This window comes from Chiloscyllium punctatum, chromosome 27 (genome assembly GCF_047496795.1).
Source record: "Chiloscyllium punctatum isolate Juve2018m chromosome 27, sChiPun1.3, whole genome shotgun sequence".
In the NCBI taxonomy this organism is placed as follows: Eukaryota; Metazoa; Chordata; class Chondrichthyes; order Orectolobiformes; family Hemiscylliidae; genus Chiloscyllium; species Chiloscyllium punctatum.
In genome coordinates, this window is record NC_092765.1 from 61,148,831 (window position 1) to 61,174,208 (window position 25,378).

Sequence of the window (25,378 nt, forward strand, 5' to 3'; positions counted from 1 at the left end):
TCGATCTCTCTCTAGATCTCTCTCTCGATCTCTCACTCGTGATCACTCTCTTGAACTCTCTCTCACACGATCTCTCTCTATCTCTCTGTCTCACTACAGCTCTCTCTCGATCTCTCTCTCTCGATCTCTCTCCCTCGATCGCTATCTCACTCGATCTATCTCTCGAACTCTCTCTCGCATGATCTCTCTCTCTCTCTATCTCTCTCTCTCACTACATCTCTCTCTCGTTCTTTCTCGATCTCTCTCTCTCTCTCGCGATCTCCCTCTCGATCTTTCTCTCTCTCTCGATCTCTCTCTCTCTGTCGATCTCACTTTCTCCATCTCTCTGTCTCGATCTCTCTCTTTCTCGAGCTCCCTCACTCTATCTCTCCTGCTCTCTCTCTGTCTGACTCTCGATTTCTCTCTCTCTCGATCTCTCTCTCTCACGATCTCACTCTCTCGATCTCTCTCTCTCTCGATCTTTCTCTCTCGATCTCTCTCTCACACGATCTCTCTCCCTCTCTATCTCTCTGTCTCACTACATCACTCTCTCGATCTCTCTCGATCTCTCTCTCGATCTCTCTCTCTCGATCTCTCTCCCTCGATCACTATCTCACTCGATCTAGCTCTTTCTCTCTCTCTCGCTTGATCTCTCTCTCTCTCTCTCTCTCTCTCTCACTACATCTCTCTCTCGATCTTTCTCGATCTCTCTCTCGATCTCTCTCTCGATCTCTCTCTCTCTCGCGATCTCCCTCTCATTCTTTCTCTCTCTCTCGGTCTCTCTCTCTCTCTCGATCTCACTCTCGCCATCTCTCTCTCTCGAGCTCTCTCTCTCTCGATCTCTCTCTCTCTATCTCTCCCGCTCTCTCTGTCGGTCTCTCGATTTCTCTCTCTCTCGATCTCTCTCTCTCTCAATCTCTCTCTCTCGATCTCTCTCTCTCTCAATCTCGCTCTCTCTCGAACTCTCTCTGACTCTCTCGATCTCTCTCCCTCCCTCGATCGCTCTCTCGATCTCGATCTCTCTCTCTCCCTCGTTCTCATCTCTCTCTCAATCTCCTTTTCTCGATCTCTCTCTCTATCTCTCTGTCTCTTTCTCGATCTCTCTCTAGATCTCTCTCTCGATCTCTCACTCGTGATCACTCTCTTGAACTCTCTCTCACACGATCTCTCTCTATCTCTCTGTCTCACTACAGCTCTCTCTCGATCTCTCTCTCTCGATCTCTCTCCCTCGATCGCTATCTCACTCGATCTATCTCTCGAACTCTCTCTCGCATGATCTCTCTCTCTCTCTATCTCTCTCTCTCACTACATCTCTCTCTCGTTCTTTCTCGATCTCTCTCTCTCTCTCGCGATCTCCCTCTCGATCTTTCTCTCTCTCTCGATCTCTCGCTCTCTGTCGATCTCACTTTCTCCATCTCTCTGTCTCGATCTCTCTCTTTCTCGAGCTCCCTCACTCTATCTCTCCTGCTCTCTCTCTGTCTGTCTCTCGATTTCTCTCTCTCTCGATCTCTCTCTCTCACGATCTCACTCTCTCGATCTCTCTCTCTCTCGATCTTTCTCTCTCGATCTCTCTCTCACACGATCTCTCTCCCTCTCTATCTCTCTGTCTCACTACATCACTCTCTCGATCTCTCTCGATCTCTCTCTCGATCTCTCTCTCTCGATCTCTCTCCCTCGATCACTATCTCACTCGATCTAGCTCTCTCTCTCTCTCTCGCTTGATCTCTCTCTCTCTCTCTCTCTCTCTCTCACTACATCTCTCTCTCGATCTTTCTCGATCTCTCTCTCGATCTCTCTCTCGATCTCTCTCTCTCTCGCGATCTCCCTCTCATTCTTTCTCTCTCTCTCGGTCTCTCTCTCTCTCTCGATCTCACTCTCGCCATCTCTCTCTCTCGAGCTCTCTCTCTCTCGATCTCTCTCTCTCTATCTCTCCCGCTCTCTCTGTCGGTCTCTCGATTTCTCTCTCTCTCGATCTCTCTCTCTCTCAATCTCTCTCTCTCGATCTCTCTCTCTCTCAATCTCGCTCTCTCTCGAACTCTCTCTGACTCTCTCGATCTCTCTCCCTCCCTCGATCGCTCTCTCGATCTCTTTCTCTCTCTCTCTCTCCAAATCTCTTTATCTCCCTCGATCACTCTATCTCTCTCTATTTCTCGGTCTCTCTCTCATGCTCTCTCTCTCGATCTCTCTCTCTCTCGGTCTCATCTCTCTCTCGATCTCCCTTTCTCGATCTCTCACTTTTTCTCTCTCTCACGCGATCTCTCTCTCTCGATCTTTCTCTCTCGATCTCTCTCTCACACGATCTCTCTCCCTCTCTATCTCTCTGTCTCACTACATCTCTCTCTCGATCTCTCTCGATCTCTCTCTCTCGATCTCTCTCCCTCGATCGCTATCTCACTCGATCTTTCTCTCGAACTCTCTCTCGCATGATCTCTCTCTCTCACTACATCTCTCTCTCGATCTTTCTCGATCTCTCTCTCGATGTCTCTCTCGATCTCTCTCTCTCTCTCGCGATCTCCTTCTCAATCTTTCTCTCTCTCTCGGTCTCTCTCTCTCTCTCGATCTCACTCTCTCCATCTCTCTCTCTCTCGAGCTCTCTCTCTCTCGATCTCTCTCTCTCTATTTCTCCTGCTCTCTCTGTCTGTCTCTCGATTTCTCTCTCTCTCGATCTCTCTCTCTCGATCTCTCTCTCTCGATCTCTCTCTCTCTCAATCTCGCTCTCTCTCCAACTCTCTCTGACTCTCTCGATCTCTCTCCCTCTCTCGATCGCTTTCTCGATCTCTTTCTCTCTCTCTCGATCTCTTTATCTCCCTCGATCTCTCTATCTCTATTTCTCGGTCTCTCTCTCACGCTCTCTCTCTCGATCTCTCTCTCTCTCGGTCTCATCTCTCTCTCGATCTCCCTTTCTCGATCTCTCACTTTTTCTCTCTCTCACTCGATCTCTCTCTCTCGATCTCTCTCTCTCCATCTCTCACTCTCGCGATCTCTCTCTCGATATCTCTCACTCGATCTCTCTCTCGATCTCTCTCTCTCCCTCGTTCTCATCTCTCTCTCAATCTCCTTTTCTCGATCTCTCTCTCTATCTCTCTGTCTCTCTCTCGATCTCTCTCTAGATCTCTCTCTCGATCTCTCACTCGTGATCACTCTCTTGAACTCTCTCTCACACGATCTCTCTCTATCTCTCTGTCTCACTACATCTCTCTCTCGATCTCTCCCTCTCGATCTCTCTCCCTCGATCGCTATCTCACTCGATCTATCTCTCGAACTCTCTCTCGCATGATCTCTCTCTCTCTCTATCTCTCTCTCTCACGACATCTCTCTCTCGTTCTTTCTCGATCTCTCTCTCTCTCGCGCGATCTCCCTCTCGATCTTTCTCTCTCTCTCGATCTCTCTCTCTCTCTCGATCTCACTCTCTCCATCTCTCTCTCTCTCGAGCTCTCTCTCGATCTCTCTCTCTCTATTTCTCCTGCTCTCTCTGTCTGTCTCTCGATTTCTCTCTCTCTCGATCTCTCTCTCTCGATCTCTCTCTCTCGATCTCTCTCTCTCTCAATCTCGCTCTCTCTCGAACTCTCTCTGACTCTCTCGATCTCTCTCCCTCTCTCGATCGCTCTCTCGATCTCTTTCTCTCTCTCTCGATCTCTTTCTCTCTCTCTCGATCTCTTTATCTCCCTCGATCTCTCTATCTCTATTTCTCGGTCTCTCTCTCACGCTCTCTCTCTCGATCTCTCTCTCTCTCGGTCACATCTCTCTCTCGATCTCCCTTTCTCGATCTCTCACTTTTTCTCTCTCTCACTCGATCTCTCTCTCTCTATTTCTCCTGCTCTCTCTGTCTGTCTCTCGATTTCTCTCTCTCTCGATCTCTCTCTCTCGATCTCTCTCTCTCGATCTCTCTCTCTCTCAATCTCGCTCTCTCTCGAACTCTCTCTGACTCTCTCGATCTCTCTCCCTCCCTCGATCGCTCTCTCGTTCTCTTTCTCTCTCTCTCTCTCCAAATCTCTTTATCTCCCTCGATCACTCTATCTCTCTCTATTTCTCGGTCTCTCTCTCACGCTCTCTCTCTCGATCTCTCTCTCTCTCGGTCTCATCTCTCTCTCGATCTCCCTTTCTCGATCTTTCACTTTTTCTCTCTCTCACGCGATCTCTCTCTCTCGATCTCTCTCTCTCTCTCCATCTCTCTCTCTCACGATCTCTCTCTCGATCTCTCTCACTCGATCTCTCTCTCGATCTCTCTCTATCTCACTCTCACTCGATCTCTCTCGCGATTTCTCTCTCGCGATTTCTGTCTCCTGATCTCTCTCTCTCCATCTCTCTCTCTCGATCTCTCGTTCTATCTCGCTTGATTTCTCTCTCACTCTCTCGATCTCTCTCTCTCGATCGCGCTTTCGCTCGATCTCTCTCTTGATCATTCTCTCTCGATCTCTCTCTCTCGATCTCTTGATCTCTCTCTCTCGATCTCTCTCTCTCGATCTCTCTCTCGATCTCTCTCTCTCTCGATCTCTCGATCGCTCTCTCTCTCTCGATCTCTCTCTCACTCTCGATCTGTCGATCTCTTGATCCCTCGATCTCTCTCTCTCTCGATCTCACTCTCTCAATCTCACTTTCTCTCGCTCTCTCGATCTCTCTGTCTCTCGATCTCTCTATCTGTCTCTCGATTACTCTCTCTAGATTTCTCTCTCCCGATCACTCTCTCTCGATCTCTCTCACTCTCTCGATCTCTCTCTCTCGATCTATTGATCTCTCTCTCTCTTGATGTCTCGATCTCTCTCTCTCTCTCGATCTCTCTCTCTCGATCTCTCTCCCTCAATCTCTATCTCACTCGATCTATATCTCGATGTCTCTGTCTCGCTCTCTCTCCCTCGATTTCTATCTCACTCGATCTCTCACACGATCTCTCTCTCTCTCGATCTCTCTCTCTCACTACATCACCCTCTAGATCTCTCTCGATCTCTCTCTCACTCGATCTCTCTCTCTCGAACTCCCTCCCTCGATCGCTATCTCACTCGATCAATTCTCGAACTCTCTCTCGCTTGCTCTCTCTCTCTCTCTATCTCTCTCTCACTACATCTCTCTCTCGATCTTTCTCGATCTCTCTCTCGATCTCTCTCTCTCTCGCTTTCTCCCTCTCGATCTTGCTCTCTCTCTCGATCTCTCTCTCTCTCTCGATCTCACTCTCTCCATCTCTCTCTCTCGATCTCTCTCTCGATCTCCCTCTCTCTATCTCTCTATCTCTCTATCTCTCCTGCTCTCTCTGTCTGTCTCTCCATTTCTCTCTCTCTCGATTTCTCTCTCCCTCCCGATCTCTCTCTCTCAATCTCTCTCTCTCTCGATCTCTCTCTTACTCTCTCGATCTCTCTCTCGCATGCTCTCTCTCTCTATCTCTCTCTCTTACTACATCTCTCTCTCGATCTTTCTCGATCTCTCTCTCTCTCGCGATCTCCCTCTCGATCTTCCTCTCTCTCTCGATCTCTCTCTCTCTCTTGATCTCACTCTCTCCATCTCTCTCTCTCGATCTCTCTCTCTCTCGCTCTCCCTCTCTCTATCTCTCCTGCTCTCTCTGTCTGTCTCTCCATTTCTCTCTCTCTCGATTTCTCTCTCTCTCCCGATCTCTCTCTCTCAATCTGTCTCTCTCTCGATCTCTCTCTGACTCTCTCGATCTCTCTCTCTCTCGATCTCACTCTCTCTCGATATCTCTCTCGATCTCTCTCTATCTCTCTCTCGATCACTCTATCTCTCTCGATATCTCTCTATCTTTCGGTGTCTCTCTCACGCTCTCTCTCTCGATCTCTCTCTCTCTCGTTCTCATCTCTCTCTCAATCTCCTTTTCTCGATCTCTCTCTCTATCTCTCGGTCTCTCTCTCGATCTCTCTCTCGATCTCTCTCTCTCTCGATCTCTCACGCTCGATCTCTCTCACTTGATCTCACTCTCTCTCAATCTCTCTTGATCTCTCTCTCTCTCGATCTCTCTCTCACGATCTGTCTGTCTCTCTCGATCTCTCTCTCTGGATCTCTCTCTCTCGATCTCTCTCTCTCTCGAACTCGCTCAATCTCTCGATCTCGCTCTCTCTCGATCGTTCTCTTTCTCGATCTCTCTCTCTCTCGATCTCCCTCTCTCCCTCTCTCGATCTCTCGATCTCTCAATCTTTTGATCTCTCTCTCTTGATCACTCACGATCTCTCTCTCAATCTCTCTCTCTATCGATCTCTCTCTCTCGATCTCTCCCTCTCTCGATCTCTCTCTCTCGATCTCACTCTCTCTCTATCCCTCTTGATCTCTCTCTCTCGATCTCTCTCGCTTGATCTGTCTCTCTCTCTCTCGATCTCACTCTCTCTCGATCTCTCTCTCTCTCGATCTCTCCCTCTCTCGATCTCTCTCGCTCTCTCGATCTCTCTCGATCTCTCTCTCTCGATCTCTCCCTCTCTCGATCTCTCTCTCTCGATCTCACTCTCTCTCTATCTCTCTTGATCTCTCTCTCTCGATCTCTCTCGCTTGATCTGTCTCTCTCTCTCTCGATCTCTCTCTCTCTCGATCTCTCTCTCTGGATCTCTCTCTCGATCTCTCTCTCTCGATCACTCTCTCAATCTCTCTCTCGATCTCACTCTCTCGATCTCTCTCTCTATCTCTCTCTCTCGATCTCTCAATCTCTCGATCTCTCTGTCTTGATCTCTCTCTCGCAATCTCTCGATCTCTCTGTCTTTCTCAATCTCTCTCTCGATCTCACTCTCTCTCTATATCTCTCAATCTCTCTCTCTCGATCTCACTCTCTCTCGATCTCTCTCTCTCTCGATCTCTCCCTCTCTCGATCTCTCTCGCTCTCTCGATCTCTCTCGATCTCTCTCTCTCGATCTCTCCCTCTCTCGATCTCTCTCTCTCGATCTCACTCTCTCTCTATCTCTCTTGATCTCTCTCTCTCGATCTCTCTCGCTTGATCTGTCTCTCTCTCTCTCGATCTCTCTCTCTCTGGATCTCTCTCTCGATCTCGGTCTTTCTCTCTTCATCACTCTCTCAATCTCACCCTCTCGATCTCTCTCTCTCTCAATCTTTCTCTCTCAATTTCACTCTCTCCATCTCTCTCTCACCATCTCTCACTCTCACTCGATCACTCTCTCTCGATCTCCCTCTCTCTCGATCTCTCACTCTCTCGATCTCAAACTCACTCTATCCCTCTCGATCTCTCTCTCTCGATCTCTCTCTCTCGAACTCTCTCCCTCGATCCCTCCCACTCTCTCAATGTCTCTCTCGATCGTTCTCTCTCTCTCGATCTCTCTCACCATCTCTCTCTCGATCTCTCTCTCTCGAGTTCCCTCGCTCTCGATCTCTTTCTCTCTCTCGATCTCTCTCTCTCGATCTCTCTGTCTCTCGATCTATCTCTCAATCTCTCTCGATCTCTCTCTCGATCTCTCTCTCTCCATCTCTCTGTCTCTTGATCTCTCTCTCTCAATCTCTCGATCTCTCGATCTCTTTCAATCTTTCGATCTATCTATCTCTCGATTACTCTCTCGATATCTCTCTCGTTCTCTCTCTCGATCTCTCTCAATCTCTCTCGATCTCTTTCTCTCAATCTTTCAATCTCTCTCTCGCTCTCTCTCTCGATCTCACTCTCTCTTTCACTCTCTATCTCGATCTCACTCCTCTCTATCTCTCTCGATCCCTCTCGATGTCTCCTCTCTCGATCTCCCTCTCTCGATCTCACTCTCTCTCGATCTTTCTCTCTTGATCTCTCCATCTCTCGATCTCTCTTGCTCGATCTCTCTCACTCCATCTCACTCTCTCTCTCGATCTCTCTCTCTCGATGTCACTCTCCCTCTATCTCTCTTGATCTCTCTCACTCGATCTCTCTCTCTTGATCTTTCTCTCTCTCTCGATCTCTCTCTCTCCATCTCTCTCTCTCTCGATCTCTCTCTCGACCACTCTCTCTCGAACTCTCTCAATCTCTCGATCTCACTCTCTCGATTTCCCTCTCTTGATCTCTCGATCTCTCTCTCTCGATCTCTTAATCTTTTGATCTCTCTCTCTCGATCTCTCTCTCGAACTCTCTCAATCTCTCGCTCTCGCTCTCTCTGTCTCGATCTCTCTCTCTCGATCTCTCGATGTCTCTGTCTCTCTCGATCTCTCTCTCGATATCACTCTCGATCTCTCTCTCTCGATCTCACTCTCTGTCTATATCTCTCAATCTCTCTCGATCTCACTCTCTCTCGATGTCTCTCTCTCGATCTCACTCTCTCTATCTCTCTTGATCTCTCTCTCGATCTCTCTCTCTTGATCTGTCTCTCTCTCTCGATCTCTCTCTCTCTCAGTCTCTCTCTCTCGAGCTCTCTCTCGATCTCTCTCTCTCTCGAACTCTCTCAATCTCTCGATCTCTCTCTCTCTCGATCGTTCTCTCTCTCGATCTCTCTCTCTCGATTTCCCTCTCTTGATCACTCGATCTCTCTCTCTCGATCTCTTAATCTTTTGATCTCTCTCTCTCGATCTCTCTCTCAAACTCTTTCAATCTCTCGCTCTCGCTCTCTCTGTCTCGATCTCTCTCTCTCGATCTCTCGATCTCTCTGTCTCTCTCGATCTCTGTCTCGATATCACTCTCGATCTCTCTCTCGATCTCACTCTCTGTCGAGATCTCTCAATCTCTCTCTCTCGATCTCACTCTCTCTCGATCTCTCTCTCTCGATCTCTCCCTCTCTCGATCTCTCTCTCTCGATCTCTCTCTCTCGATCTCACTCTCTCTCTATTTCTCTTGATCTCTCTCTCGATCTCTCTCTCTTGATCTGTCTCTCTCTCTCGATCTCTCTCTCTCGGTCTCTCTCTCGAACTCCCTCTCTCGAACTCTCTCAATCTATCGATCTCTCTCTCTCTCTCGATCGTTCTCTCTCTCTCGATCTCTCTCTCTTGATTTCCCTCTCTCGATCTCTCGATCTCTCTCTCTCGATCTCTCAATCTTTTGATCTCTCTCTCTCGATCACTCTCTCTCTCGATATCTCACTCTCTCTCTCGCTCTCGCTCTCTCTGTCTCGATCTCTCTCTCTCTATCTCGCTCTCTCGATCTCTCTCACTTGATCTCTCCCTCTCTCGATCTCTCTCGCTCGATCTCTCTCACTCCATCTCACTCTCTCTCTCGATCTCTCTCTCTCGATGTCACTCTCTCTCTGTCTCTCTTGATCTCTCTCTCTCGATCTCTCTCTCTTGATCTGTCTCTCTCTCGATCTCTCTCTCTATCTCTCTCTGTCGATCTCTCTCTCGATCTCTCTCTCCCTCGAACTCTCTCAATCTCTCGATCTCTCTCTCTCGATCATTCTCTGTCTCGATCTCTCTCTCTCGATTTCCCTCTCTTGATCTCACGATCTCTCTCTCTCGATCTCTCGATGTCTCTGTCTCTCTCGATCTCTCTCTCGATATCACTCTCGATCTCTCTCTCTCGATCTCACTCTCTGTCGAGATCTCTCAATCTCTCTCTCTCGATCTCACTCTCTCTCGATCTCTCGCTCTCGATCTCTCCCTCTCTCGATCTCTCTCTCTCGATCTCTCTCTCGATCTCTCTCTCTTGATCTGTCTCTCTCTCTCGATCTCTCTCTCAGTCTCTCACTCTCGAACTCTCTCTGGATCTCTCTCTCTTGATCTCGGTCTTTCTCTCTTCATCACTCTCTCAATGTCACCCTCTCGATCTCTCTCTCTCTCAATCTTTCTCTCTCAATTTCACTCCCTCCATCTCTCTCACCATCTCTCACTCTCACTCGATCACTCTCTCTCGATCTCCCCCGCTCGCGATCTCTCACTCTCTCGATCTCAAACTCACTCTATCCCTCTCGATTTCTCTCTCTCGATCTCTCTCTCTCGAACTCTCTCCCTCGATCCCTCTCACTCTCTCAATGTCTCTCTCGATCGTTCTCTCTCTCTAGATCTCTCTCACCATCTCTCTCTCGATCTCTCTCTCTCGAGTTCCCTCGCTCTCGATCTCTTTCTCTCTCTCGATCTCTCTCTCTCGTCTCTCTCTCTCCATCTCTCTCTCTCGATCTCTCTGTCTCTCGATCTATCTCTCAATCTCTCTCGATCTCTCTCTCGATCTCTCTCTCTCTCCATCTCTCTGTCTCTTGATCTCTCTCTCTCAATCTCTCGATCTCTCTGTCTCTCTCAATCTCTCTCTCGATCTCACTCTCTATCTATATCTCTCAATCTCTCTCTCTCGATCTCACTCTCTCTCGATCTCTCTCTGTCTCGATCTCTCCCTCTCTCGATCTCTCTCGCTCTCTCGATCTCTCTCGATCTCTCTCTCTCGATCTCTCCCTCTCTCGATCTCTCTCTCTCGATCTCACTCTCTCTCTATCTCTCTTGATCTCTCTCTCTCGCTTGATCTGTCTCTCTCTCTCTCGATCTCTCTCTCTCTCGATCTCTCTCTCTCTGGATCTCTCTCTCGATCTCGGTCTTTCTCTCTTCATCACTCTCTCAATCTCACCCTCTCGATCTCTCTCTCTCTCAATCTTTCTCTCTCAATTTCACTCTCTCCATCTCTCTCTCACCATCTCTCACTCTCACTCGATCACTCTCTCTCGATCTCCCTCTCTCTCGATCTCTCACTCTCTCGATCTCAAACTCACTCTATCCCTCTCGATCTCTCTCTCTCGATCTCTCTCTCGAACTCTCTCCCTCGATCCCTCCCACTCTCTCAATGTCTCTCTCGATCGTTCTCTCTCTCTCGATCTCTCTCACCATCTCTCTCTCGATCTCTCTCTCTCGAGTTCCCTCGCTCTCGATCTCTTTCTCTCTCTCGATCTCTCTCTCTCGATCTCTCTGTCTCTCGATCTATCTCTCAATCTCTCTCGATCTCTCTCTCGATCTCTCTCTCTCTCCATCTCTCTGTCTCTTGATCTCTCTCTCTCAATCTCTCGATCTCTCGATCTCTTTCAATCTTTCGATCTATCTATCTCTCGATTACTCTCTCGATATCTCTCTCGTTCTCTCTCTCGATCTCTCTCAATCTCTCTCGATCTCTTTCTCTCAATCTTTCAATCTCTCTCTCGCTCTCTCTCTCGATCTCACTCTCTCTTTCACTCTCTATCTCGATCTCACTCCTCTCTATCTCTCTCGATCCCTCTCGATGTCTCCTCTCTCGATCTCCCTCTCTCGATCTCACTCTCTCTCGATCTTTCTCTCTTGATCTCTCCATCTCTCGATCTCTCTTGCTCGATCTCTCTCACTCCATCTCACTCTCTCTCTCGATCTCTCTCTCTCGATGTCACTCTCCCTCTATCTCTCTTGATCTCTCTCACTCGATCTCTCTCTCGATCTCTCTCTCTCGATCTCTCTCTCTCTCGATCTCTCTCTCGACCACTCTCTCTCGAACTCTCTCAATCTCTCGATCTCACTCTCTCGATTTCCCTCTCTTGATCTCTCGATCTCTCTCTCGCGATCTCTTAATCTTTTGATCTCTCTCTCTCGATCTCTCTCTCGAACTCTCTCAATCTCTCGCTCTCGCTCTCTCTGTCTCGATCTCTCTCTCTCGATCTCTCGATGTCTCTGTCTCTCTCGATCTCTCTCTCGATATCACTCTCGATCTCTCTCTCTCGATCTCACTCTCTGTCTATATCTCTCAATCTCTCTCGATCTCACTCTCTCTCGATGTCTCTCTCTCGATCTCACTCTCTCTATCTCTCTTGATCTCTCTCTCGATCTCTCTCTCTTGATCTGTCTCTCTCTCTCGATCTCTCTCTCTCTCAGTCTCTCTCTCTCGAGCTCTCTCTCGATCTCTCTCTCTCTCGAACTCTCTCAATCTCTCGATCTCTCTCTCTCTCGATCGTTCTCTCTCTCGATCTCTCTCTCTCGATTTCCCTCTCTTGATCACTCGATCTCTCTCTCTCGATCTCTTAATCTTTTGATCTCTCTCTCTCGATCTCTCTCTCAAACTCTTTCAATCTCTCGCTCTCGCTCTCTCTGTCTCGATCTCTCTCTCTCGATCTCTCGATCTCTCTGTCTCTCTCGATCTCTGTCTCGATATCACTCTCGATCTCTCTCTCGATCTCACTCTCTGTCGAGATCTCTCAATCTCTCTCTCTCGATCTCACTCTCTCTCGATCTCTCTCTCTCGATCTCTCCCTCTCTCGATCTCTCTCTCTCTCTCGATCTCTCTCTCTCGATCTCACTCTCTCTCTATTTCTCTTGATCTCTCTCTCGATCTCTCTCTCTTGATCTGTCTCTCTCTCTCGATCTCTCTCTCTCGGTCTCTCTCTCGAACTCCCTCTCTCGAACTCTCTCAATCTATCGATCTCTCTCTCTCTCTCGATCATTCTCTCTCTCTCGATCTCTCTCTCTTGATTTCCCTCTCTCGATCTCTCGATCTCTCTCTCTCTCGATCTCTCAATCTTTTGATCTCTCTCTCTCGATCACTCTCTCTCTCGATATCTCACTCTCTCTCTCGCTCTCGCTCTCTCTGTCTCGATCTCTCTCTCTCTATCTCGCTCTCTCGATCTCTCTCACTTGATCTCTCCCTCTCTCGATCTCTCTCGCTCGATCTCTCTCACTCCATCTCACTCTCTCTCTCGATCTCTCTCTCTCGATGTCACTCTCTCTCTGTCTCTCTTGATCTCTCTCTCTCGATCTCTCTCTCTTGATCTGTCTCTCTCTCGATCTCTCTCTCTATCTCTCTCTGTCGATCTCTCTCTCGATCTCTCTCTCCCTCGAACTCTCTCAATCTCTCGATCTCTCTCTCTCGATCATTCTCTGTCTCGATCTCTCTCTCTCGATTTCCCTCTCTTGATCTCACGATCTCTCTCTCTCGATCTCTCGATGTCTCTGTCTCTCTCGATCTCTCTCTCGATATCACTCTCGATCTCTCTCTCTCGATCTCACTCTCTGTCGAGATCTCTCAATCTCTCTCTCTCTCGATCTCACTCTCTCTCGATCTCTCGCTCTCGATCTCTCCCTCTCTCGATCTCTCTCTCTCGATCTCTCTCTCGATCTCTCTCTCTTGATCTGTCTCTCTCTCTCGATCTCTCTCTCAGTCTCTCACTCTCGAACTCTCTCTGGATCTCTCTCTCTTGATCTCGGTCTTTCTCTCTTCATCACTCTCTCAATGTCACCCTCTCGATCTCTCTCTCTCTCAATCTTTCTCTCTCAATTTCACTCCCTCCATCTCTCTCACCATCTCTCACTCTCACTCGATCACTCTCTCTCGATCTCCCCCGCTCGCGATCTCTCACTCTCTCGATCTCAAACTCACTCTATCCCTCTCGATTTCTCTCTCTCGATCTCTCTCTCTCGAACTCTCTCCCTCGATCCCTCTCACTCTCTCAATGTCTCTCTCGATCGTTCTCTCTCTCTAGATCTCTCTCACCATCTCTCTCTCGATCTCTCTCTCTCGAGTTCCCTCGCTCTCGATCTCTTTCTCTCTCTCGATCTCTCTCTCTCGTCTCTCTCTCTCCATCTCTCTCTCTCGATCTCTCTGTCTCTCGATCTATCTCTCAATCTCTCTCGATCTCTCTCTCGATCTCTCTCTCTCTCCATCTCTCTGTCTCTTGATCTCTCTCTCTCAATCTCTCGATCTCTCTGTCTCTCTCAATCTCTCTCTCGATCTCACTCTCTATCTATATCTCTCAATCTCTCTCTCTCGATCTCACTCTCTCTCGATCTCTCTCTGTCTCGATCTCTCCCTCTCTCGATCTCTCTCGCTCTCTCGATCTCTCTCGATCTCTCTCTCTCGATCTCTCCCTCTCTCGATCTCTCTCTCTCGATCTCACTCTCTCTCTATCTCTCTTGATCTCTCTCTCTCGCTTGATCTGTCTCTCTCTCTCTCGATCTCTCTCTCTCTCGATCTCTCTCTCTCTGGATCTCTCTCTCGATCTCGGTCTTTCTCTCTTCATCACTCTCTCAATCTCACCCTCTCGATCTCTCTCTCTCTCAATCTTTCTCTCTCAATTTCACTCTCTCCATCTCTCTCTCACCATCTCTCACTCTCACTCGATCACTCTCTCTCGATCTCCCTCTCTCTCGATCTCTCACTCTCTCGATCTCAAACTCACTCTATCCCTCTCGATCTCTCTCTCTCGATCTCTCTCTCTCGAACTCTCTCCCTCGATCCCTCCCACTCTCTCAATGTCTCTCTCGATCGTTCTCTCTCTCTCGATCTCTCTCACCATCTCTCTCTCGATCTCTCTCTCTCGAGTTCCCTCGCTCTCGATCTCTTTCTCTCTCTCGATCTCTCTCTCTCGATCTCTCTGTCTCTCGATCTATCTCTCAATCTCTCTCGATCTCTCTCTCGATCTCTCTCTCTCTCCATCTCTCTGTCTCTTGATCTCTCTCTCTCAATCTCTCGATCTCTCGATCTCTTTCAATCTTTCGATCTATCTATCTCTCGATTACTCTCTCGATATCTCTCTCGTTCTCTCTCTCGATCTCTCTCAATCTCTCTCGATCTCTTTCTCTCAATCTTTCAATCTCTCTCTCGCTCTCTCTCTCGATCTCACTCTCTCTTTCACTCTCTATCTCGATCTCACTCCTCTCTATCTCTCTCGATCCCTCTCGATGTCTCCTCTCTCGATCTCCCTCTCTCGATCTCACTCTCTCTCGATCTTTCTCTCTTGATCTCTCCATCTCTCGATCTCTCTTGCTCGATCTCTCTCACTCCATCTCACTCTCTCTCTCGATCTCTCTCTCTCGATGTCACTCTCCCTCTATCTCTCTTGATCTCTCTCACTCGATCTCTCTCTCGATCTCTCTCTCTCGATCTCTCTCTCTCTCGATCTCTCTCTCGACCACTCTCTCTCGAACTCTCTCAATCTCTCGATCTCACTCTCTCGATTTCCCTCTCTTGATCTCTCGATCTCTCTCTCGCGATCTCTTAATCTTTTGATCTCTCTCTCTCGATCTCTCTCTCGAACTCTCTCAATCTCTCGCTCTCGCTCTCTCTGTCTCGATCTCTCTCTCTCGATCTCTCGATGTCTCTGTCTCTCTCGATCTCTCTCTCGATATCACTCTCGATCTCTCTCTCTCGATCTCACTCTCTGTCTATATCTCTCAATCTCTCTCGATCTCACTCTCTCTCGATGTCTCTCTCTCGATCTCACTCTCTCTATCTCTCTTGATCTCTCTCTCGATCTCTCTCTCTTGATCTGTCTCTCTCTCTCGATCTCTCTCTCTCTCAGTCTCTCTCTCTCGAGCTCTCTCTCGATCTCTCTCTCTCTCGAACTCTCTCAATCTCTCGATCTCTCTCTCTCTCGATCGTTCTCTCTCTCGATCTCTCTCTCTCGATTTCCCTCTCTTGATCACTCGATCTCTCTCTCTCGATCTCTTAATCTTTTGATCTCTCTCTCTCGATCTCTCTCTCAAACTCTTTCAATCTCTCGCTCTCGCTCTCTCTGTCTCGATCTCTCTCTCTCGATCTCTCGATCTCTCTGTCTCTCTCGATCTCTGTCTCGATATCACTCTCGATCTCTCTCTCGATCTCACTCTCTGTCGAGATCTCTCAATCTCTCTCTCTCGATCTCACTCTCTCTCGATCTCTCTCTCTCGATCTCTCCCTCTCTCGATCTCTCTCTCTCTCGATCTCTCTCTCTCGATCTCACTCTCTCTCTATTTCTCTTGATCTCTCTCTCGATCTCTCTCTCTTGATCTGTCTCTCTCTCTCGATCTCTCTCTCTCGGTCTCTCTCTCGAACTCCCTCTCTCGAACTCTCTCAATCTATCGATCTCTCTCTCTCTCTCGATCATTCTCTCTCTCTCGATCTCTCTCTCTTGATTTCCCTCTCTCGATCTCTCGATCTCTCTCTCTCTCGATCTCTCAATCTTTTGATCTCTCTCTCTCGATCACTCTCTCTCTCGATATCTCACTCTCTCTCTCGCTCTCGCTCTCTCTGTCTCGATCTCTCTCTCTCTATCTCGCTCTCTCGATCTCTCTCACTTGATCTCTCCCTCTCTCGATCTCTCTCGCTCGATCTCTCTCACTCCATCTCACTCTCTCTCTCGATCTCTCTCTCTCGATGTCACTCTCTCTCTGTCTCTCTTGATCTCTCTCTCTCGATCTCTCTCTCTTGATCTGTCTCTCTCTCGATCTCTCTCTCTATCTCTCTCTGTCGATCTCTCTCTCGATCTCTCTCTCCCTCGAACTCTCTCAATCTCTCGATCTCTCTCTCTCGATCATTCTCTGTCTCGATCTCTCTCTCTCGATTTCCCTCTCTTGATCTCACGATCTCTCTCTCTCGATCTCTCGATGTCTCTGTCTCTCTCGATCTCTCTCTCGATATCACTCTCGATCTCTCTCTCTCGATCTCACTCTCTGTCGAGATCTCTCAATCTCTCTCTCTCTCGATCTCACTCTCTCTCGATCTCTCGCTCTCGATCTCTCCCTCTCTCGATCTCTCTCTCTCGATCTCTCTCTCGATCTCTCTCTCTTGATCTGTCTCTCTCTCTCGATCTCTCTCTCAGTCTCTCACTCTCGAACTCTCTCTGGATCTCTCTCTCTTGATCTCGGTCTTTCTCTCTTCATCACTCTCTCAATGTCACCCTCTCGATCTCTCTCTCTCTCAATCTTTCTCTCTCAATTTCACTCCCTCCATCTCTCTCACCATCTCTCACTCTCACTCGATCACTCTCTCTCGATCTCCCCCGCTCGCGATCTCTCACTCTCTCGATCTCAAACTCACTCTATCCCTCTCGATTTCTCTCTCTCGATCTCTCTCTCTCGAACTCTCTCCCTCGATCCCTCTCACTCTCTCAATGTCTCTCTCGATCGTTCTCTCTCTCTAGATCTCTCTCACCATCTCTCTCTCGATCTCTCTCTCTCGAGTTCCCTCGCTCTCGATCTCTTTCTCTCTCTCGATCTCTCTCTCTCGTCTCTCTCTCTCCATCTCTCTCTCTCGATCTCTCTGTCTCTCGATCTATCTCTCAATCTCTCTCGATCTCTCTCTCGATCTCTCTCTCTCTCCATCTCTCTGTCTCTTGATCTCTCTCTCTCAATCTCTCGATCTCTCTGTCTCTCTCAATCTCTCTCTCGATCTCACTCTCTATCTATATCTCTCAATCTCTCTCTCTCGATCTCACTCTCTCTCGATCTCTCTCTGTCTCGATCTCTCCCTCTCTCGATCTCTCTCGCTCTCTCGATCTCTCTCGATCTCTCTCTCTCGATCTCTCCCTCTCTCGATCTCTCTCTCTCGATCTCACTCTCTCTCTATCTCTCTTGATCTCTCTCTCTCGCTTGATCTGTCTCTCTCTCTCTCGATCTCTCTCTCTCTCGATCTCTCTCTCTCTGGATCTCTCTCTCGATCTCGGTCTTTCTCTCTTCATCACTCTCTCAATCTCACCCTCTCGATCTCTCTCTCTCTCAATCTTTCTCTCTCAATTTCACTCTCTCCATCTCTCTCTCACCATCTCTCACTCTCACTCGATCACTCTCTCTCGATCTCCCTCTCTCTCGATCTCTCACTCTCTCGATCTCAAACTCACTCTATCCCTCTCGATCTCTCTCTCTCGATCTCTCTCTCTCGAACTCTCTCCCTCGATCCCTCCCACTCTCTCAATGTCTCTCTCGATCGTTCTCTCTCTCTCGATCTCTCTCACCATCTCTCTCTCGATCTCTCTCTCTCGAGTTCCCTCGCTCTCGATCTCTTTCTCTCTCTCGATCTCTCTCTCTCGATCTCTCTGTCTCTCGATCTATCTCTCAATCTCTCTCGATCTCTCTCTCGATCTCTCTCTCTCTCCATCTCTCTGTCTCTTGATCTCTCTCTCTCAATCTCTCGATCTCTCGATCTCTTTCAATCTTTCGATCTATCTATCTCTCGATTACTCTCTCGATATCTCTCTCGTTCTCTCTCTCGATCTCTCTCAATCTCTCTCGATCTCTTTCTCTCAATCTTTCAATCTCTCTCTCGCTCTCTCTCTCGATCTCACTCTCTCTTTCACTCTCTATCTCGATCTCACTCCTCTCTATCTCTCTCGATCCCTCTCGATGTCTCCTCTCTCGATCTCCCTCTCTCGATCTCACTCTCTCTCGATCTTTCTCTCTTGATCTCTCCATCTCTCGATCTCTCTTGCTCGATCTCTCTCACTCCATCTCACTCTCTCTCTCGATCTCTCTCTCTCGATGTCACTCTCCCTCTATCTCTCTTGATCTCTCTCACTCGATCTCTCTCTCTTGATCTTTCTCTCTCTCTCGATCTCTCTCTCTCCATCTCTCTCTCTCTCGATCTCTCTCTCGACCACTCTCTCTCGAACTCTCTCAATCTCTCGATCTCACTCTCTCGATTTCCCTCTCTTGATCTCTCGATCTCTCTCTCGCGATCTCTTAATCTTTTGATCTCTCTCTCTCGATCTCTCTCTCGAACTCTCTCAATCTCTCGCTCTCGCTCTCTCTGTCTCGATCTCTCTCTCTCGATCTCTCGATGTCTCTGTCTCTCTCGATCTCTCTCTCGATATCACTCTCGATCTCTCTCTCTCGATCTCACTCTCTGTCTATATCTCTCAATCTCTCTCGATCTCACTCTCTCTCGATGTCTCTCTCTCGATCTCACTCTCTCTATCTCTCTTGATCTCTCTCTCGATCTCTCTCTCTTGATCTGTCTCTCTCTCTCGATCTCTCTCTCTCTCAGTCTCTCTCTCTCGAGCTCTCTCTCGATCTCTCTCTCTCTCGAACTCTCTCAATCTCTCGATCTCTCTCTCTCTCGATCGTTCTCTCTCTCGATCTCTCTCTCTCGATTTCCCTCTCTTGATCACTCGATCTCTCTCTCTCGATCTCTTAATCTTTTGATCTCTCTCTCTCGATCTCTCTCTCAAACTCTTTCAATCTCTCGCTCTCGCTCTCTCTGTCTCGATCTCTCTCTCTCGATCTCTCGATCTCTCTGTCTCTCTCGATCTCTGTCTCGATATCACTCTCGATCTCTCTCTCGATCTCACTCTCTGTCGAGATCTCTCAATCTCTCTCTCTCGATCTCACTCTCTCTCGATCTCTCTCTCTCGATCTCTCCCTCTCTCGATCTCTCTCTCTCGATCTCTCTCTCTCGATCTCACTCTCTCTCTATTTCTCTTGATCTCTCTCTCGATCTCTCTCTCTTGATCTGTCTCTCTCTCTCGATCTCTCTCTCTCGGTCTCTCTCTCGAACTCCCTCTCTCGAACTCTCTCAATCTATCGATCTCTCTCTCTCTCTCGATCATTCTCTCTCTCTCGATCTCTCTCTCTTGATTTCCCTCTCTCGATCTCTCGATCTCTCTCTCTCTCGATCTCTCAATCTTTTGATCTCTCTCTCTCGATCACTCTCTCTCTCGATATCTCACTCTCTCTCTCGCTCTCGCTCTCTCTGTCTCGATCTCTCTCTCTCTATCTCGCTCTCTCGATCTCTCTCACTTGATCTCTCCCTCTCTCGATCTCTCTCGCTCGATCTCTCTCACTCCATCTCACTCTCTCTCTCGATCTCTCTCTCTCGATGTCACTCTCTCTCTGTCTCTCTCTCTCGAGCTCTCTCTCGATCTCTCTCTCTCTCGAACTCTCTCAATCTCTCGATCTCTCTCTCTCTCGATCGTTCTCTCTCTCGATCTCTCTCTCTCGATTTCCCTCTCTTGATCACTCGATCTCTCTCTCTCGATCTCTTAATCTTTTGATCTCTCTCTCTCGATCTCTCTCTCAAACTCTTTCAATCTCTCGCTCTCGCTCTCTCTGTCTCGATCTCTCTCTCTCGATCTCTCGATCTCTCTGTCTCTCTCGATCTCTGTCTCGATATCACTCTCGATCTCTCTCTCGATCTCACTCTCTGTCGAGATCTCTCAATCTCTCTCTCTCGATCTCACTCTCTCTCGATCTCTCTCTCTCGATCTCTCCCTCTCTCGATCTCTCTCTCTCGATCTCTCTCTCTCGATCTCACTCTCTCTCTATTTCTCTTGATCTCTCTCTCGATCTCTCTCTCTTGATCTGTCTCTCTCTCTCGATCTCTCTCTCTCGGTCTCTCTCTCGAACTCCCTCTCTCGAACTCTCTCAATCTATCGATCTCTCTCTCTCTCTCGATCATTCTCTCTCTCTCGATCTCTCTCTCTTGATTTCCCTCTCTCGATCTCTCGATCTCTCTCTCTCTCGATCTCTCAATCTTTTGATCTCTCTCTCTCGATCACTCTCTCTCTCGATATCTCACTCTCTCTCTCGCTCTCGCTCTCTCTGTCTCGATCTCTCTCTCTCTATCTCGCTCTCTCGATCTCTCTCACTTGATCTCTCCCTCTCTCGATCTCTCTCGCTCGATCTCTCTCACTCCATCTCACTCTCTCTCTCGATCTCTCTCTCTCGATGTCACTCTCTCTCTGTCTCTCTTGATCTCTCTCTCTCGATCTCTCTCTCTTGATCTGTCTCTCTCTCGATCTCTCTCTCTATCTCTCTCTGTCGATCTCTCTCTCGATCTCTCTCTCCCTCGAACTCTCTCAATCTCTCGATCTCTCTCTCTCGATCATTCTCTGTCTCGATCTCTCTCTCTCGATTTCCCTCTCTTGATCTCACGATCTCTCTCTCTCGATCTCTCGATGTCTCTGTCTCTCTCGATCTCTGTCTCGATATCACTCTCGATCTCTCTCTCTCGATCTCACTCTCTGTCGAGATCTCTCAATCTCTCTCTCTCGATCTCACTCTCTCTCGATCTCTCGCTCTCGATCTCTCCCTCTCTCGATCTCTCTCTCTCGATCTCTCTCTCGATCTCTCTCTCTTGATCTGTCTCTCTCTCTCGATCTCTCTCTCAGTCTCTCACTCTCGAACTCTCTCTGGATCTCTCTCTCTTGATCTCGGTCTTTCTCTCTTCATCACTCTCTCAATGTCACCCTCTCGATCTCTCTCTCTCTCAATCTTTCTCTCTCAATTTCACTCCCTCCATCTCTCTCACCATCTCTCACTCTCACTCGATCACTCTCTCTCGATCTCCCCCGCTCGCGATCTCTCACTCTCTCGATCTCAAACTCACTCTATCCCTCTCGATTTCTCTCTCTCGATCTCTCTCTCTCGAACTCTCTCCCTCGATCCCTCTCACTCTCTCAATGTCTCTCTCGATCGTTCTCTCTCTCTAGATCTCTCTCACCATCTCTCTCTCGATCTCTCTCTCTCGAGTTCCCTCGCTCTCGATCTCTTTCTCTCTCTCGATCTCTCTCTCTCGTCTCTCTCTCTCCATCTCTCTCTCTCGATCTCTCTGTCTCTCGATCTATCTCTCAATCTCTCTCGATCTCTCTCTCGATCACTCTCTCTCTCCATCTCTCTGTCTCTTGATCTCTCTCTCTCAATCTCTCGATCTCTCGATCTCTTTCAATCTTTCGATCTATCTATCTCTCGATTACTCTCTCGATATCTCTCTCGATCTCTCTCAATCTCTCTCGATCTCTTTCTCTCAATCTTTCAATCTCTCTCTCGCTCTCTCTCTCGATCTCACTCTCTCTTTCACTCTCTATCTCGATCTCACTCCTCTCTATCTCTCTCGATCCCTCTCGATGTCTCCTCTCTCGATCTCTCTCTCTCGATCTCACTCTCTCTCGATCTCTCTCTCTTGATCTCTCCCTCTCTCGATCTCTCTTGCTCGATCTCTCTCACTCCATCTCACTCTCTCTCTCGATCTCTCTCTCTCGATGTCACCCTCCCTCTATCTCTCTTGATCTCTCTCACTCGATCTCTCTCTCTTGATCTGTCTCTCTCTCTCGATCTCTCTCTCGACCACTCTCTCTCGAACTCTCTCAATCTCTCGATCTCACTCTCTCGATTTCCCTCTCTTGATCTCTCGATCTCTCTCTCTCGATCTCACTCTCGAACTCTCTCAATCTCTCGCTCTCGCTCTCTCTGTCTCGATCTCTCTCTCTCGATCTCTCGATGTCTCTGTCTCTCTCGATCTCTCTCTCGATATCACTCTCGATCTCTTTCTCTCGATCTCACTCTCTGTCTATATCTCTCAATCTCTCTCTCTCGATCTCACTCTCTCTCGATCTCTCTCTCTCGATCTCACTCTCTCTCGATCTCTCTTGATCTGTCTCTCTCGATCTCTCTCTCTTGATCTGTCTCTCTCTCTCGATCTCTCTCTCTCTCTTGAACTCTCTCAATCTCTCGATCTCTCTCTCTCGATCGTTCTCTCTCTCGATCTCTCTCTCTCGATTTCCCTCTCTCTATCTCTTGACCTCACTCTCTCGGTCTCTCAATCTTTTGATCTCTCTCTCTCGATCACTCTCTCTCTCGATCTCTCTCTCTCTCACTCTCACTCTCTCTGTCTCGATCTCTCTCTCTCGATCTCGCTCTCTCGATCTCTCTGTCTCTCTCGATCTCTCTCTCGATATCACTCGCGATCTCTCTCTCGATGTCAGTCTCTCTCTATCTCTCTTGATCTCTCTCTCGATCTCTCTCTCTCTCAATTGATCTCTCTCTCTCCATCTCTCTCTCTCCATCTCTCTCTCAATCTCTCGATTTCTCTATCTATCGATCGTTCTCTCTCTCTCTCGATCTCTCTCTCTCGTTCTCTCACTCTCGATCTCTCTCTCTTGATCTCACTCTCTCGATCTCTCTTTCCATCTCTATCTCTCGTTGTCTCTCTTGATCTCTCTCCCTCTTTCGATGGCTCTCTCTCTCGATCTTCCTCTCAATCTCTCTCTCTAGATCTCTCTCTCTCGATCTCTTTCGATCTCTCTCTCTCGGTCTTTCAATCTCTCTTTCAATCTCTCTCTCTCGATCTCTCTCTCGAACTCTCTCACTTTCTCGATCCCTCTCTCTCTCTATTGTTCTCTATCTCTCAATCTCTCTCTCGATCTCTCTCTCGATGTCTTGCTATTTCGATCTCTCTCTCTCGATCTCTCTTGCTCTCAATCTCTCTCTCCGTCTCTCTCGATCTTTCGATCTCTCTCTCTCTCGAACTCTCTCACTTTCTCGATCACTCTCTCTTTCTATTGTTCTATATCTCTAGATCTCTCTCTCAATCTCTCTCTCGATGTCTCGCTCTCTCGATATCTCCCTCTCTCGATCTCTCTTGCTCACCATCTCTCTCTCGGTCTCTCTCGATCTTTCAATCTGTCTTTCTCTTGATCACTCACGATCTCTCTCTCAATCTCGCTCTCTATTGATCTCTCTCTCGATTTCTCTCTCTTTCAATCACTCTCTCGATCTCACTCTCTCGATCTCACTCTCTCTCGATCTCTCTCTCTCGATCTCTGAATCTCTCGATCTCCCTCTCTTGACCTCTCTCTCTCGATCTCTCTCTCTCATGATCTCTCGATCTCTCTCTCTCGATCTCTCTCTCGATATCTCTCTCGATCTCTTTCTCGATCTCTCTCTCTCTCTATCGATCTCCCTCTCTCGATCTCACCCTCTTGATCTCTCTCTCTCTCAATCTTTCTCTCTCAATCTCACTCTCTCTCTATCTCTCTCGATCTCTCTCTCTCCATCTCTCTCACCATCTCTCACTCTCACTCGATCACTCTCTCTCGATCTCCCTCTCTCTCGATCTCTCACTCTCTCAATCTCAAACTCACTCTATCCCTATCGATGTCTCCCTCTTGATCTCTCTCTCGATTGTTCTCTCTCTTTCGATATCTCTCTCTCGATCTCTCTCTCGATCTCTCTCTCTCGGTCTCTCTTGATCTCTCTGGATCTCTCTCTTTCGATCGTTCGATCTCTCTCTCTATCTCACTCTCGAACTCTCTCTCGATCCCTCTCACTGTCTCGATGTCTCTCTCGATCATTCTCTCTCTCTGGATCTCTCTCACTCGATCTCTCTATCTCGATCACTCTCTCTCTCCATCTCTCTCTCTCTCCATCTCTCTCTCTCGATCTCTCTCAATCTTTCGATCTCTCTATCTCTCGATCACTCTCTCGATCTGTCTCTCTCTATCGATCGCCTTCTCGATCTCTCTCTCTCTCAATCTCTCTCTCTCGATCTCTCTCTCTCATGATCTCTCGATCTCTCTCTCGATATCTCTCTCGATCTCTTTCTCGATCTCTCTCTCTCTATCGATCTCCCTCTCTCGATCTCACCCTCTTGATCTCTCTCTCTCTCAATCTTTCTCTCTCAATCTCACTCTCTCTCTATCTCTCTCGATCTCTCTCTCTCCATCTCTCTCACCATCTCTCACTCTCACTCGATCACTCTCTCTCGATCTCCCTCTCTCTCGATCTCTCACTTTCTCAATCTCAAACTCACTCTATCCCTATCGATGTCTCCCTCTTGATCACTCTCTCGATTGTTCTCTCTCTTTCGATATCTCTCTCTCGATCTCTCTCTCGATCTCTCTCTCTCGGTCTCTCTTGATCTCTGTGGATCTCTCTCTTTCGATCGTTCGATCTCTCTCTCTATCTCACTCTCGAACTCTCTCTCGATCCCTCTCACTGTCTCGATGTCTCTCTCGATCATTCTCTCTCTCTGGATCTCTCTCACTCGATCTCTCTATCTCGATCACTCTCTCTCTCCATCTCTCTCTCTCTCCATCTCTCTCTCTCGATCTCTCTCAATCTTTCGATCTCTCTATCTCTCGATCATTCTCTCGATCTGTCTCTCTCTATCGATCTCCTTCTCGATCTCTCTCTCTCTCTCAATCACTCTCTCTCAATCTCGCTCTCTCTTTCGATCTCCCTCTAGATCTCTCTCTCTCGAACTCTCTCAATCTCTCGATCTCTCTCTCTCTCTAGGTCGTTTTCTCTCTCTCTCGATCTCTCAATCTTTCGATCTCTCTCTCGATCTCTCAATCTTTCGATCTCGCTCTCTCTCTAGATCTCTCTCTCTTGATCTCACCGTCTCGATGTCTCTCTCTCAATCTTTCTCTCTCAATCTCACTCTCTCTCTATCTCTCTCGAACTCCCTCTCTTCATCTCTCTCTCACCATCTCTTGCTCTCACTCGATCACTCTCTCTCGATCTCCCTCTCTCTCGATCTCTCACTCTCTCGATCTCAAACACACACTATCCCTCTCGATCTCTCCCTCTTGTTCTCTCTCTCGATTGTTCTCTCTCTTTCGATATCTCTCTCTCGATCTTTCTCTCGATCGCTCTCTCTCGACCTCTCTCAATCTCTCTGGTCTCTCTCTTTCGATCTTTTGATCTCTCTCTATCTCTCTCTCGAACTCTCTCTCTCGATCCCTATCACTGTCTCCATCTCTCTCTCGATCTCTCTCTCTCCATCTCTCTCTCTCTCGATCTCACTCTCTCTCGATCTCTCCCTCGATCTCTCTCGATCTCTCTTTCTCTCGATCTCTCTCTCTCTCGATCTCTGGATCTCTCTCAATCTTTTGATCTCTCCATATCTCTCGTTCACTCTCTCAATCTCTCTCTCGATCAGTCTCTATCTATCGATCTCCTTCTCGATCTCTCTCTCGATCTCTCTCTCTCGATCTCGCTCTCTCTTTCGAGCTCTCCCTCTCGATCTCTCTCTCTCTCTCGATCTCACTCTCTGTCTATATCTCTCAATCTCTCTCTCTCTCGATTTCACTCTCTCGCGATCTCTCTCTCT